This window comes from Pristiophorus japonicus, chromosome 5 (assembly GCF_044704955.1).
Source record: "Pristiophorus japonicus isolate sPriJap1 chromosome 5, sPriJap1.hap1, whole genome shotgun sequence".
Taxonomy (NCBI): Eukaryota; Metazoa; Chordata; class Chondrichthyes; family Pristiophoridae; genus Pristiophorus; species Pristiophorus japonicus.
Genome location: NC_091981.1, coordinates 109,748,067 through 109,762,021, shown reverse-complemented (window position 1 = coordinate 109,762,021; position 13,955 = coordinate 109,748,067). Strand labels below are relative to the sequence as shown.

The window sequence follows — 13,955 nt, the reverse complement described above, 5'->3', positions numbered from 1 at the left end:
GAACAGTTACAACAGTAACAACAATAATAATAACAACAGCAGCAGCAGCAGTAGCAAAGAAAGACTGCACCCATCTCTCCTCTACCTTATTCTCAGACGGCCCGCTGTGCTTGGTCTTGGTGACTTCACGCCTGCCCGCAGGCGGTGGCGCGTTTCTTGGGTTGGTACCAAGCTTATTCTTTCGAATATCTCGGGTAATGCACACTTCTTGATGCCAGGTGGGAAGGCGGTAATTTGGAGGGCCGGCTTGAGCCTCTTCAGAGGCTGGTCTGGGGATTGGAGTGGGAGTCCATCAATGGGCGCAGGGTCTGGGCATGTTCCCTTACTGCAGCTGTTAACTCCGACATTCCCTCCCTCATGTGCCCTTACAGTGTGTCAACTACCTGAAACACTCCCTCATGTTCACCGACAGTGTCTCAGCTACCTGCAACATTCCCTCCCTCATGTGCACAGACATTGTTTCCACTGACTGAGACATTCCCTCCCTCATGTTCCCGGACAGTGTTCCCATTTCTTGAGAGTGCGGTTACTTCTCCCGTCAGTCCCGGTACCTCATCACCGACCCCCCTGATGGTGTCCAGGAGTGAACGTGCAAGATGAATACTCTCCACACTCATTGCCATCATCTGAACCACATCTGTTAGATTCTGCACCTCAGGAGAGCGCTATCAAGCTCTCCTTCCCCTCCTCACGCTGGGTGTGCCTTGCTGCATCCCACTGGGACCCATAGTCTCGGATGGTGAGGTCCTGGGTGTGCTTCGCTGCACCCTACTGGAATCCCCAGCCTCGGACTGTGAGAAACCATGGAATGTCCCAACACTCGTACCACTCAGGAAAGGGCCTGACACGTCAATGTGCGGCACCTGAACCTCCTCCAAAGTGTGTACAACAGTGGGGGCTTCATCCATCATCACCCCCTCCCCCTCCCCCCCATGCTCTTGGTCTGGAAGGTGGGATTGGAAGATGTTCTCCTCTTCAGGCTCGTCCGCGTCTGAATCTTCTTCTGCATCGTCAGGGTTGATTTAAAGGACCACAATGAATGATAGCACATTGCATCAACTGAAACATAGCTGATGGAGACATCCCCATGAACCAAAGCATGGCTAGCCCGCGCAGTACTTAACATTTAACAAAGCCAGACTGTGGAATTTGCAGGACTTATCCTCTTCCTCAAGTATGGGTCTAACTTCTGCAGTGGTGGTTGCTTTTCTCCAGGCAGGACCCATCAAAGCAGCGACCCTCTCTTCAAAGCGTTTCAGTGGGTACAGATTTGCCGGGCCTCCTCCTGTTTGAGTTCTTTCCCTTTTTTGTCCACCTTCCTCTGCAAAGATGAAAATATAACTTTTTAGAGAGGGTGTCTTTCTGCTTGGTGGGACATATACATTTGGTCACATTTACAATTGCAATTCCAGTGAATAAATGAAAATATTACTTTCACTAACTACTTGACCAAGGTCCTGCCACTTCTTTTTGCACTGGCCTCCAGACCTCGGGGTGGTCACCATTGCACAGTAATCTTCTGCAAGTTGGTTCCAGTATTTCTTCATTTTTTTTGGTGAAATTTTTATGTGACCTCTACTGGTGTCCAGCTCTTGCCATCTGGCCTCAATTACAGTAACTAGTGCCTCCACGTCATCCTGTAAGAAATTCTTGGTCGTTGAACCACGTTGCATATTGTATTGCAGCACCGATTTTTCTAATGATAATTACAGTTCTCACACACAACTGGCTCTTTAAAAATGGCCCAATGCAGACCGGGAGCTGTACTGGGCATGCTCGCCTATAGCAATCACGTCAAAAACGTCCTTTTTTTTCCACGTATGCGCAGAAGAGGGGTCATCGTTTTTTCAGCGCAGACATTAGACTTCCCCCCGAAGTTACAGGACAGGCTGTGCGGCGCCAATTAAAAAAAAATAGCACAGGGAAACTTGCTTCTTTTTTTGGGGGGCCAAGAAAAATGGGCGTAACTCTGGCAATATGCCAAAAAAACGGCATTGGGTAAAATTGAACCATAGCTTTTATAAATAAATTCAGTAGAGGATAATGTTCGAGAACAACCCCGTCACTTCCAGTGGCAGACAGAAAGTAGTGAAGCTTAATGACAAACATTGGGACCAATTGATTCGAGTTTTCTTTTGGTTCGAAGAGCCTGCTTAATGTGCAATGTTCCTATGCAGATATTCTACAAATGCAAAATGTCTGAGATCTAAAGAGCATAATTTCTACTTTACTACAAACAAAGATCTAAAAACACTGCTATAGTTAGAGGACATGCACAAAGGGATCTCTCTTCAGTGGCATGCAAAATCACAGGCCAACTAATAACTGCGAGGTGGGAAGGGAGCAGTGGGACGATTTAGTGGCTGGGAAACCCAGACTTCCGGGTAACAGCAGGGCCAGATTAAAATTTTTTGCATGGGCTTTCCAGTCACAACCAGCCAAGAAGTGGAGCAGAGGTAAGTTGCACATTGGGGAAGATCGAGGTGGTGGGGGAGGGGCGGGGAGAATAAGAGTTGCAGATCAGGGAGTGAGTTCGAGATCAGACATCAGAGGGAGGTGAGTTGGACATTGGGGGGCCAAAATTCAGCCTCCCGATAAGGTCTCTGAAACCGGTGGCCATGGAGCAGACTGGCCAGCGTTCGTAAAATTCACCTCGGGGGCTTTTTGCAGCGGTGTGACGATCTGCCCCACTTCCGCAGATGTGTCCTTAGCGACATCATCAGGGTGTGCACTGCAACGGAGCCGCCCCGGGAGGTAAATTTACCTCCAAAAGTCTTGTATCGGTGTACTCCTCGTTGGTCCTTGTCGGTTGGTGGCGCGGCCGCCCTTAAAGGGGAGGTGGCGCTGCCGGCAATGCCATTTTATTTTTTATTCGACAGTTATGCCCCAGGGTTCGGCTGGGCCGCCAACAGACAGCCTGGCACCGCCTCTTGGGTGCCAGGCTTCTGGCCAAGCCGAAACCCCCACTGGTGGCCCAGTGGACCTAACTTAAAAATATACAGAGCTCGCAGCAGCTCTGCCCTTTAACTGAAGGGAAAATACATTGTAATGCGTCTGCGCGATGATGTCATTAGCATGGTGCTGATGACTGACAGTGGCGGACACTCTATCCCACCTCTACTTCCACCCCGCTAGTGACACCCACTCTGCTGCACTCCCATGATGAGGCCGCTTCCGTCCCGCTGGAAAAAAAAGTATGAGGAGCTGAATTTCAACAGATGCGGCGGCCAGAACACTTCGAAAACGGTAGGCGTGCCCCGTTTCGAGCAGACGTGAATTTCTACCCCCGGGGGTCCGATCACAGGGGGGCGGGGGGAATCTGCTGATCACGGTGGTCTAATCACAGAAAAGGTTTGCTTGGGGGGCTGGGATGAAACATTCCTGCTGCTCCTGGTCCACAAACAGTGAAGGGTCTGATTGATCCGGCCCTTCTTGCCTCCCTTCAGCTGCTGGGTTTCCTTAATCCCTTGCGTATCACAATATATACACTCCCTACACAACCCAGAACCTGTGATCTCTTGGGAGAGGTGAAAAAACAGATTAAAAACCCAAGCCAATTTGGGGGGAAAAATTTGGGAAATTCCTCCCCGAACCTTTTTAGGCAATCAAAACTAATCCAGGAGATCACCCTTGCACTGTTACTTCTATGTAGTGCCTACCTTTTATAAATAGAAAAGAAAGACATGCATTTATATCGTGCCTTTCACAACCACCGGATATCCCAAAGCGTTTTACAGCCAATGAAGTACTTTTGAAATGTAGTCACTGTTGTAATGTAGGAGATGATCTCCACCCCAGCCAGAAACAGGTCAAGCACATGAACAGCCTGTTCCACAGGTCGATTATTCTCTGGGAAAAGAACCATCTCCTGACATCTGGCCTTGTACAACTTAAAATTGTGACCCCTGATCCTTCCTAACCTATTTAATTGGAACAAACTGCCAACTTAAACACAATCTATTCCCTTCATCTTCTTAGAAACCTTGATCAAATCATCCCTAAGTCTACACTTCTCTAAAGTGTAGAGTCCCAGCTCGTTTAGCCAATCTTGATAACTAAGATGCTATAATTCTTTTTCACATTTACAATAGCAAGGTTTAAGCTTAGACATAGCTCATTGATACCTTCTGTATGGGGGTAAAAAGACTGACGAGTTGAGCTCTTTTATTTGGATGAATAATTAAACTTACTGTAATTAGTGAATATGAGAATGAGTGCTGTCAATATGTTGCTTTAATGCCATATTTATATTGCAGAATGTTTTCAAAATACTGACTGCAGCTCCTTTACTGTTGAAACCAGACTATTTATGTTGTGGCAAACAAAGGATGAAAGAAAAGGAAAGAAAAGATAGAAACAAAGATTAAAAAATAGAGGCAGACATGAGGGGGGGAAAAAAAGCACAAAAACAAAACTAACCAGATACATTGCACGTCTTTCTTCTGTCTGAGCATGTGTTCTGGAGACAGCCTCTCAGCTATATCTTTTATCTTACAATATATTTAAAACATTTAGCACATTGATGTTCTGTCTGCCACTCACTTGAGGGAAACTTTGCAACAGACTTCACATTATTAATCGTTTCACAATAGGTTATTAACTAGAAGTCATCATTCCAGGAGACTTTAATATGCTGCAGGGATGTAGTTGTTCTTATTGCCTTTAGTTGAAACAAACTCAATCATATTAGAGTTACGATCATGAAAATATATACATGATTCTTCTCAATGGGCTCTGTTCAAAAAAAAGGGTCTGTGCCCCTTGTTGGTGTTATTTCTAACCTGCTAAGCAAATGGTGCGCACTTTCTTTTAAATGGGCAAATCCGTCAATGAGAACAATAACAAAGGGCAGCCAACCATTGCACAATTGTCATAATGATCCTTGAACACTTGTCAAACAGCTGACAAACCACTTAACGAATGCAAATGTTAAAACATTTTGGCCGTAAAATTCCATGTAGTAGTGCCGGACGTTGAGGCCGGTTTTCATGAAATAATGGCAGCTGTCTCACTTCCGCCTGCTTCTGGTGCGGGACACGAGGGCTGCCATTTTTGAGAGGTCAGTAGGGCTGCCGTTTCCTACCCTCACTTCTCTAATGTAAATGTGCAGATCGTGACATCAATCGACATGCCATACCTGAAATGACGCACAACTGCAATTTTGGACGCAATCCATAGCGCCCTCTCCTAACTACGCATGGAAGAACATGCATGCAGCAGTTGTACAGAGATGCTGTCAGTGCTTCTTAAAGGAACACACACATCTTTCAGGTAAGTTTCGATTACGGCTTTTGGAGTTTTTTAATATTTTATTGGAGTAGTTGCTTGGTGCAATGCAATTAAAATATTGTTGAAGTGTGCAGGAAGTGATGCTTGCAATGCTTTGGATGTTAAAGGAAAGTCTCTGAGAAGACCACATTCTCCCAGTCCTAGGACCTCTAGTTGCAGTCCAATTTGGGCTACAACCTCACATGGAGATGAAGCAGAGGCATTAAAGGGGACAAGCTGCTCACGGAGGGAAGAGGAGGAAGCAAAAGAAGAGAAAGCGGAGGAAGGAGGCAACCTAGACAGCCCCTTTCTAGCCGGGATATCCGGCATGGAATCATCTGCCTGCGGTACCAGTGACCACAAACCCAATTCCCCTTTCAATATTTGTCCCACACCTTACCTTCCCTCTGTTACTGACCATAAGAGTGTCCTCTTGGCCACAATGCTGAAATAAAAGCCACCACAAAGCAAACTTTCCAATCCAACTTTATCCATATATGCATCCAATATTATATCAAAAAATCAACTCATCACCCTTGTGCATTCACTTAGTGACTGTCTTGCGTGTGCCTTTGCCTATCCTAGTGATGTTACGCAGAGCTACCTCAGTGGCTGCAGTATGGCTGCTGGAATGCTGCTGACTTTCAGTGGAGGAGCCTTGCGAGTGACCTTGAGGAGCTGGTGGCTGAGAGTGATGGTGTTTCTTCTTCCTCAATCACTTCTTCCTTTTCTTGGGCAACCACTGACTGGGCAGGCTGCATTTCTTGGGTGGCTGAAATGAGGAAACATAGAACATAGAAGCATAGAAAATAGATGCACGAGTAGGCCATTCGGCACTTCGAGCCTGCACCACCATTCAATAAGATCATGGCTAATCATTCCCCAGTACCCCTTTCCTGCTTTCTCTCCATACCCCTTGATCCCCTTAGCCGTAAGGGCCATATCTAACTCCCTCTTGAATGTATCTAATGAACTGGCATCAACAACTCTCTGCAGCAGGGAATTCCACAGGTTAACAACTCTCTGAGTGAAGAAGTTTCTCCTCATCTCAGTCCTAAATGGCCTACCCCTTATCCTAAGACTGTGTCCCCTGGTTCTGGACTTCCCCAACATCGGAAATAATCTACCCGCATCTAACCTGTCCCGTCCCGTCAGAATCTTGTATGTTTCTATGCGATCCCCTCTCATCCTTCTAAACTCCAATGTATAAAGGCCCAGTTGATCCAGTCTCTTCTCATATGTCAGTCTAGCCATCCCGGGAATCAGACTGGTGAACCTTCGCTGCACTCCCTCAATAGCAAGAACATTCTTCCTCAGATTAGGAGACCAAAACTGAACACATTATTCCATGTGAGGCCTCACCAAGGCCCTGTACAAGGGCAGGGTTATTGTGAGGGGAGGGCGGGAAAGCAAGAGGTGCTTGTGTCTACCAGGTGCAGTTTGTACATCATAAAATATTGTGGGATGTGGGGAGGGGGGTGCGGGGTAGGGCATGCATTGATTAGTGTGTGAGGCTAGTGGTGCAGTTGGTAAGAGACAGCTTTTGAAGAAGCCCACTCGTCTGAGGTCATGAAACTTCTTTGGGCACTGGAGCCAGGTTGTGGGGGTGACATGGTTGGCAGTGATGGCCTCAGCGATCTGGTCCCACATCTTTTTTTCTGCAGTGTCTCCGAGCCCTCTTCCATTGTTGATCCCCTACACAAAGCTCGAGTTCAGGATGCAACAGCTTGGGTGCCTTTTCCCTGGCCCGTTGAGCCATTTGTGTTAGTGCTGAAGCACCGTTACCATTTTTATGTGCAAAAGACTGTTCAGCTTTAAGAGCTGAAGACTGCCTAATTTCGAATTATTTTTATTATTTGTTTTCAGAAGGCAGTTCCCCTTTAAGGATTAAAGACTGTCTATTTTTCAATGCTTTTTCTTTCAGAATGCAGTTCACCTTTAAAGGCTTGAGACTGCTTTCTAAAATTGTCATGTATGCACTTTTGGGATCACGAGCCACTAGATGGCATCACTGTTGGAGGCCATTGGGCTGCACGCACGTGTGCAGCCCAAGTATAAAAGGCCAGCCATTTTGTATATTAGTCACTTTGGGCCTTAATAAAGCAGAGCCAAGGTCATACCTCTTGGAGTTAAACAGTACTCAGTTTAACAGTTATTGCATACACAAAAAAAATGACAGCCATGATTTAAGAGAATGTAGCCTCTCTAGAGGGACTCTACAGTGACGTGACATTGGACCTCCTGCTGAGCACACAGCCTTAAGCAACCCGTTCATCACTGGGCTGTGCGCTAAAATAATTCAAATGAGCAGGCAGCACCAAAATAATGTGCTGCCTGTGATTTTTAAACAGGCCTGAGCAAATCTTGGCCTGCGGAGCCACCGTCTATTTTCGGATCTTATCGAATTTCTAGGCCTTAGTGACTATGCTGTGAAGTGCGCAATATTTGTAAGCAACAGCTGAAAAATAAATCCCATTTACCCATAAGGCCTTGCATGTAGATAGAACTGATTGGTTTATTGATATATTTGCTTTGCTTTTTAAAGTACAGTTGTTCCCATGCTTCAATAACCTGGTGCTGTAGGATGGATGTGTTGGCATTTCTGGGATGAGGGAGGGAAAGAAGATTGGTGCCAAGAGACACTGGAGCCGAAATTGCTCACAGCCCATCTGGGGGCGGTAACCTTCCAGGCCCAGGTTAGTTAATGCCCGGGGCGGAAGTCCTGCCCCCGGCGTGGAATTACCCTTTGCGCCCCCCAAACGAGGTGGCGCACTGTCTCAGGCACTCCACCTCGTTGGAGGGGCGCTCCCAAGGCGTCAGCACCGCGCTACGCTTATGCGCCACAATGCCACTCTCCTTCACTTAAAGGGGATTGTCACTGTGGACTCTGCATTGCCCTTTGGTGGCCACCACTGGACTACCAGGGACAATCTCAACCGGGCCAGTGGCCCGGCATGCAAAGTGGCGTGCCAGCCGGCATGATGGTGGGCCGGTCGAGATGAGGGCCACCATTGTCAGGGCAACGGAAAAGTTGACCAACAAAAAAAAGACGGCCCGGGGCGCACCCTTTGAGGGGCACCCTGGATGGATGTCTGCGCCATGCAAACCGGGCATGGACATCGGTCGACGCCAGCCTCGCGTCCTACGGGTCAATTTCCCCCATGGGGTGCAAAAGGGTCGGCGCAGGGTTGGCACGCACGGTGATTACATCATCGCCAGGTGTGCGCCGGCACGCGCCACTAACTTCAAATCGCCCCTAAGATCTCGAGGGCAATTTCGCCCCAGGCACCACCGCCGCCCGCTCCTGGGCAGAAAGCCAATTGCACTCTGTTAGCACCGACCAGCGGCGCTAACGGGGCACAAAAATGGGGCAATTTCAGCCCCATTATTCTTTGATTCTTCTCCCTCGGTCTAAGACTGCACGGTTAGGATCATTTGTTCTATTGCGTGGAATATGCTTTTGAATTGATGGCACTGTAAATTTACCACACACCACAGCAAGTACGATAGTCGAGAGAAGTCCGATACATTTGTTCATTGTTTTCCTAAGTGTCCTCTTCCCATGCAATCCCAAGATTATAGGGGTAGGTTGTCAGCAAACAATCCACGGCTAAACTGTTTGATCTGTGCATGTTATAAGCAGCCTCAAGAGGGAAGAGTGCTGTAATTTTGTTGGTGCCTTGTGCTTTGGAATTTCCCCCACTTATTTTGGGCATGTGAATTAGGGTTGCCAACTCTGGTTGGAGGCATTCCTGGGGGGGTTGGTCACGTGACATTCAGACCACATGACTTCTGACCTTGTGATGCCCAATCACATGACATCTGATCACATGACTTCAATAAATGTTACTGCATTTACCTTACCAAGGTTGAGGGGCAGTAGTTGAGTATTTTTGGTTGCGGTTACACACCAGCAGACATTGTGCATCAAATTCCAAGAACCAAGAGGCCACCCATGAGCAGGGGGACTGCACTGCACAAGGTGTGGTCAGGCACCCCAGTTGATGCCAGTTTTAATAGGCCCTATCTCCTTGTACCCTGGTTCCATGTGAAGGTGACAACTTTGAAATGAGAACCTCAGTCAGAGCCGATCTGTATTTGGACTTCACACATCAAAAGTGGCCAGCACAGACCGACCTGAACCAAACCAAACCACAGCGGGCTCAGTGTTTGGGGCACTTCTCACCGGGCACATCATTCTAATCTCAGCTCAGCACCAACATTTCTAAACCATTTCCTGAGTTCGGACATGATAAAGGAGAGTTTTCATTGTATTATAGAAATTACAGCACAGGAGAAGGCCATCGTCCACCAGTGCTAAAGCTCTCTCCTATAACACCTTTCCCTCTCAAAGATCTTTTTATATTCCTCTTTTTCAAATATTTAGCCTATTCCCTTTGAATTTATGTTTCAGTCTCTACCTCAATTACCGCACATGTTGAAGGATCCAATGGTGCAGTAGCCCTCAGTTCAAGAGCTTTCCTTCTCCTTTCCCTCTTGGCTCTTCCATTGAGAATTTTTGCTTTCTGTTCCCCAGTTGCCCACTATTGGAAACAATCTTTCACTACATACCCACAGTAAGGTCTCTGGGTTTCACTCACCCCATTACTGGCTGCTCCTCTTTCAGAGCCTCTCCCACTCACCACCTTGCTGCTGCTGCTCCCAGTTCTGTGGGAAATGCTGGTCCCCACGCCCACCCTCAACCCATTTCCCCCCACTACTCACTTAAGTCCCAATCCCCCAACCGCTTCATCTCTCCCCTCAAACTTCCATTCCCCACTCTCCTCGAGCCCCTATTTCCCAGTTTCCATCTCTCCTCACTCCCGAGCCCCCGGTTCTCCATCTTCCTCCTGATCCCCATTCATCAGTTTCCCCTTGATCTCACCGTTGTCCTTCTCTTTCCCTCCCACTCTAGAGCCTCCCCAATTTCAGGTCTCACAATGTCAGAGCCCCCACTTGTTCAGAGACACCCACGATTCCTGAGCCAGCCCTCTGCCAACTATGCTCTGCGCAATAATGGTTCTCCGTGGTGGTGGTCGGGTGACACCACTGAACCTGAGGCTTTAACAGCAGCCAATGAAATCGCAGAGTGGTGGGGAAGGTGCACTGCAGTGGGAAATTTAAACAGCTGATCTCCTGGACTGCTGGAAGCGTAGCTCGGGATGGGTACCACTGATTCCAGGAGAATCCAGGAAAATCCAAGTCATTCTGGGAGGGTTGGAAGCCCTGAAGTTGTGATTGACAATTTGATTTTCTGGATGCAGAGCCTTTCCCAGTGATGATTGGCAAAGGTCTGCACAAGCCAAGGATAAGGAGACAGCATTGCTGGCCTACATGGACAGGCCTGAGCTCTGAGCCCACCTTCTTCTTCTTAGGCAGTCCCTCGGAGTCGGGGATGGCTTGCTTCCACACTAATGAGTTCTCAGGTGACTGATGAGTCCAATGCGGGACCTACAGACTCTGTCACAGGTGGGGAACAGTGCAGCATTCTGGTCTGTCGCTGTTGAGGTTGTCCATGAGGGTCCTGATATTCCAGGTCCCAAACTTAATTTTAAAGGGTGGAAGATGCTTTGAATTATTTTATTGTGGGGTGGCCGTTGCATACCAGCTACCAAACGGGCTTGACAGAACAAGGTCTTGGTCCAATGGCAAGGGGATCCAAGACGATTAGAAACCAGGCTCTGCTGCATACGCCTAATACACCCAAAAGATGGTGGCTTTAATCCTTAGATAGGTATTTACGCATCCACCTTGTTTATCCTACAGCGCTGCTGCTGAAGTCATATGGGAAATGCAATATGAGATCTGACCGATTTGAGAACTGCTGGTGAGGTGGGAACAGTTGACACGATGCACTAATGTGTGAAATATTACTTTCAAAACGTTGAGAAAATGCATTTACATTGTTGGAATGCTCAGTACTGTAAACAAGAGCCAACATTTGACAGAGGATACTACATGATTGGAGCTAGTACTATTCTGACCTATTTTATCATACAAAATAAGATTGTTGCTTTTCTGAAATCTAAAATGCATCCATCTGAGATTTTCTTTCTTTTATTTATTTTAAGCATGTATTCAAAAGCTGTCTGTACCTTCATTTATTGGTGGGTCCCAGCAGCATGGGGACATCTTAATTTATTTCTGGTGCACTTTAAAGAAAGGGGTAGAATATTGCCATTACTAAATAGATTTAAGATATTTAGAAAAACCGGTAAGATAAAATAAAAGCAAAGAAACACGAATTAAATAATTGAGTCTGTTATGATCAGGGCTCTCACCCAACAATTTTACATTATGCTCGCATTAAGTAGGCAGTTTCCATAAGTAGACGGAGACTGCAGTTAATTGAAATGTGTCCTTTGAGGAGTGGATGCTAACATTCCTCCATAACATTCCTTTTGCTCAAATTACATATTTAGTCTGATGTAGATAAACAAGTCACTGTAAGTGGAAGGTCCCTAGCTATGTCCAGTCATTACAGAGCAACAATTAACAAAGCAAATAGAACCCTGAACTATATTGCCAATTCAGTTGGCAATAAAGCTGAATTTTCTTCTCCGATCCTGCTCGAAAAATGGGTCGGAGTGACTTACCCCCACCTCACTGCTCTGACCTCCATATTTCATTGACATTGGCCACCCCTTTCCCAGCTGCTGCACTTAGATATTGGCAGGGAAGTGAAGGGGTGGCCTCCTGGCCATTGCTCTGCCATATCTGTCCCAGTTAGCGCTGTTCCGCAGGATCGGCCAGGATATTGTTCTTTAAATGGAGGGAGGGGGCCTACTAGATGTCCCCTCTGCCTGAATTTCTGCATTCAATCTTAGCCGAAACTAGGGTTGACAACTCTGGTGGGATGTATTCCTGGAGGTTTCATCACATGACATTCCACCTCCAACTGCCAGTCAAACAGCCTTTTTCCTCATCTCCAGCAACTAATAAACAAAAAACAGAAAATGTAAAAAACACACAATTCTTTTTAATGCCTCTATGTTTTTCTCCAGGGTTGCTCGCAGCGTGGTCCAGGCGATTAATCTTTAATTCCTGGAGATTCCAGGTCAATTCTGGGGGGTTGGCAACCGCAGCTGAGAATTAAAAAAGAATTTGCTGTTTCGACTTTGAGTTCCTCACCATCTCTTCGGGTGTTGTAATATTAGCAGCATCGGGATTTTCCTCTATTGCACTGGCAGGTTCCCTCTTGGTGACAGAAATCCCACCGGGAGCCCGCCATGCATTTGATGTGACCCCCGACCCAGCAAACTGGAACATTGCCACGAATAAGAGAAACAAGCCGTTGCACAAAACCATCCAGCTGAAACTCTATAGTGCTTCTGTCAGACTGAACCTTCAATACTGTACTACATTCAGTCACAATCACTGAGGCATAAGGGACACATTCAAGCCTTGGAAGTGGTGCAAAGTAGGACCATGAGATTGATCCTCCTCCAACGCCTCTCCTCCATCGTCACACTGGGTGGGACTGCCCTCGCCTGGTTCCCTTCTTATCTATCCAGTCATAGCCAGATAATCACCTGCAGAGGCTTCTCTTCCCACTTCTGCACCGTTACCTCTGAAGTCCCCCCAAGGATTTATCCTCGGCCCCTTTCTATTTTTCATCTACACGCTGTCCTTGGCCACATCAGCTGAAAATACAGCATCAGGTTCCACTTGTCTGCTGATGACACCAAGCTCTACCTCGCCACCACCTCCTCTGACCCCTCCACTATCTCTGATTTGTCACATTGCTTGCCCAACATACAGCCATTATCTTCGGCCCCCACCACAAATTCTGTTCCCTAGCTACCAACTCCATGTCTTTTCCTGCTAAATGTCTGAGGTTGAACAAGACCGGTCGATGAGCTTCTGATCACATTTCTGCTTCATCAACAAGACCACCTACTTTTTAACATCACTCGATGCTGCCGCTGTCTCAGCTCCCCCTCCGCACCTTTGTTACTTCTAGACTTGACTATTCCAATGCTCTCCTGACCAGCCTCCCATCTTCCATCCTACATAAACTTGAGTGCATCCATAACTCCGATGCCTGTATCCTAACTCGCATCAAGTCCCATTCACCAATCACCCCAGTGTTCACAGACCTCCATTGGCTCCCAGTCCAACAGCCCCTCAATTTTAAAATTCTCATCCTTGTTTCCAAATCTCTTGATGGCTTTGCCCTCCCAAACTCTGTAACTTCCTCCAGCCTTACACTCTCCAAGATCTCTGCACTCCTCCAATTCTGGCTTTTTGAACATCCCGGATTTTAATCGCTCCACCACTGGTGGCTGGACCTTCAGCTGCCTAGGCCCTAAACACTGGACTTCCCTCCATAAATCTCCACCTCTCTACCTCTCTCTCCTCCTTTAAGATGGTCCTCAAAATCTACATCTTTGATCAAGCTTTTCAGTACCTGTCCTAATATTTCCTTATGTGGCTCAGAGTCAAATTTTTTTTGTTAATATTCCTTTGGGACATTTTACTACATTAAAGGCACTATATAAATGCATTATTGTTGATCCCTATTACCAGAAGACTGAATTATAAGGAAGTGAGTAAAACTTTGAATCTTCACCTGCCTTAAAAGAAGACTATTTCCCCTGCAATAAATGTTTTTGCTTTTGTCATAAAGTCCTATATTAAATGTTTTAATTTGTTTTTTCTGAATTTGAACTTGAGTTTTCCTTGTA

The 13,955-nt window shown here is 46.7% G+C and overlaps 1 protein-coding gene across 9 annotated transcripts in view; it reads left to right on the top strand.

Annotated features, from left to right (window-relative positions):
- The window catches only part of rbms3 (RNA binding motif, single stranded interacting protein), an 858,736-nt gene that overhangs the window by 213,991 nt on the left and 630,790 nt on the right, over positions 1-13,955 (top strand). The gene's annotated exons all lie outside the window — the stretch shown is intronic.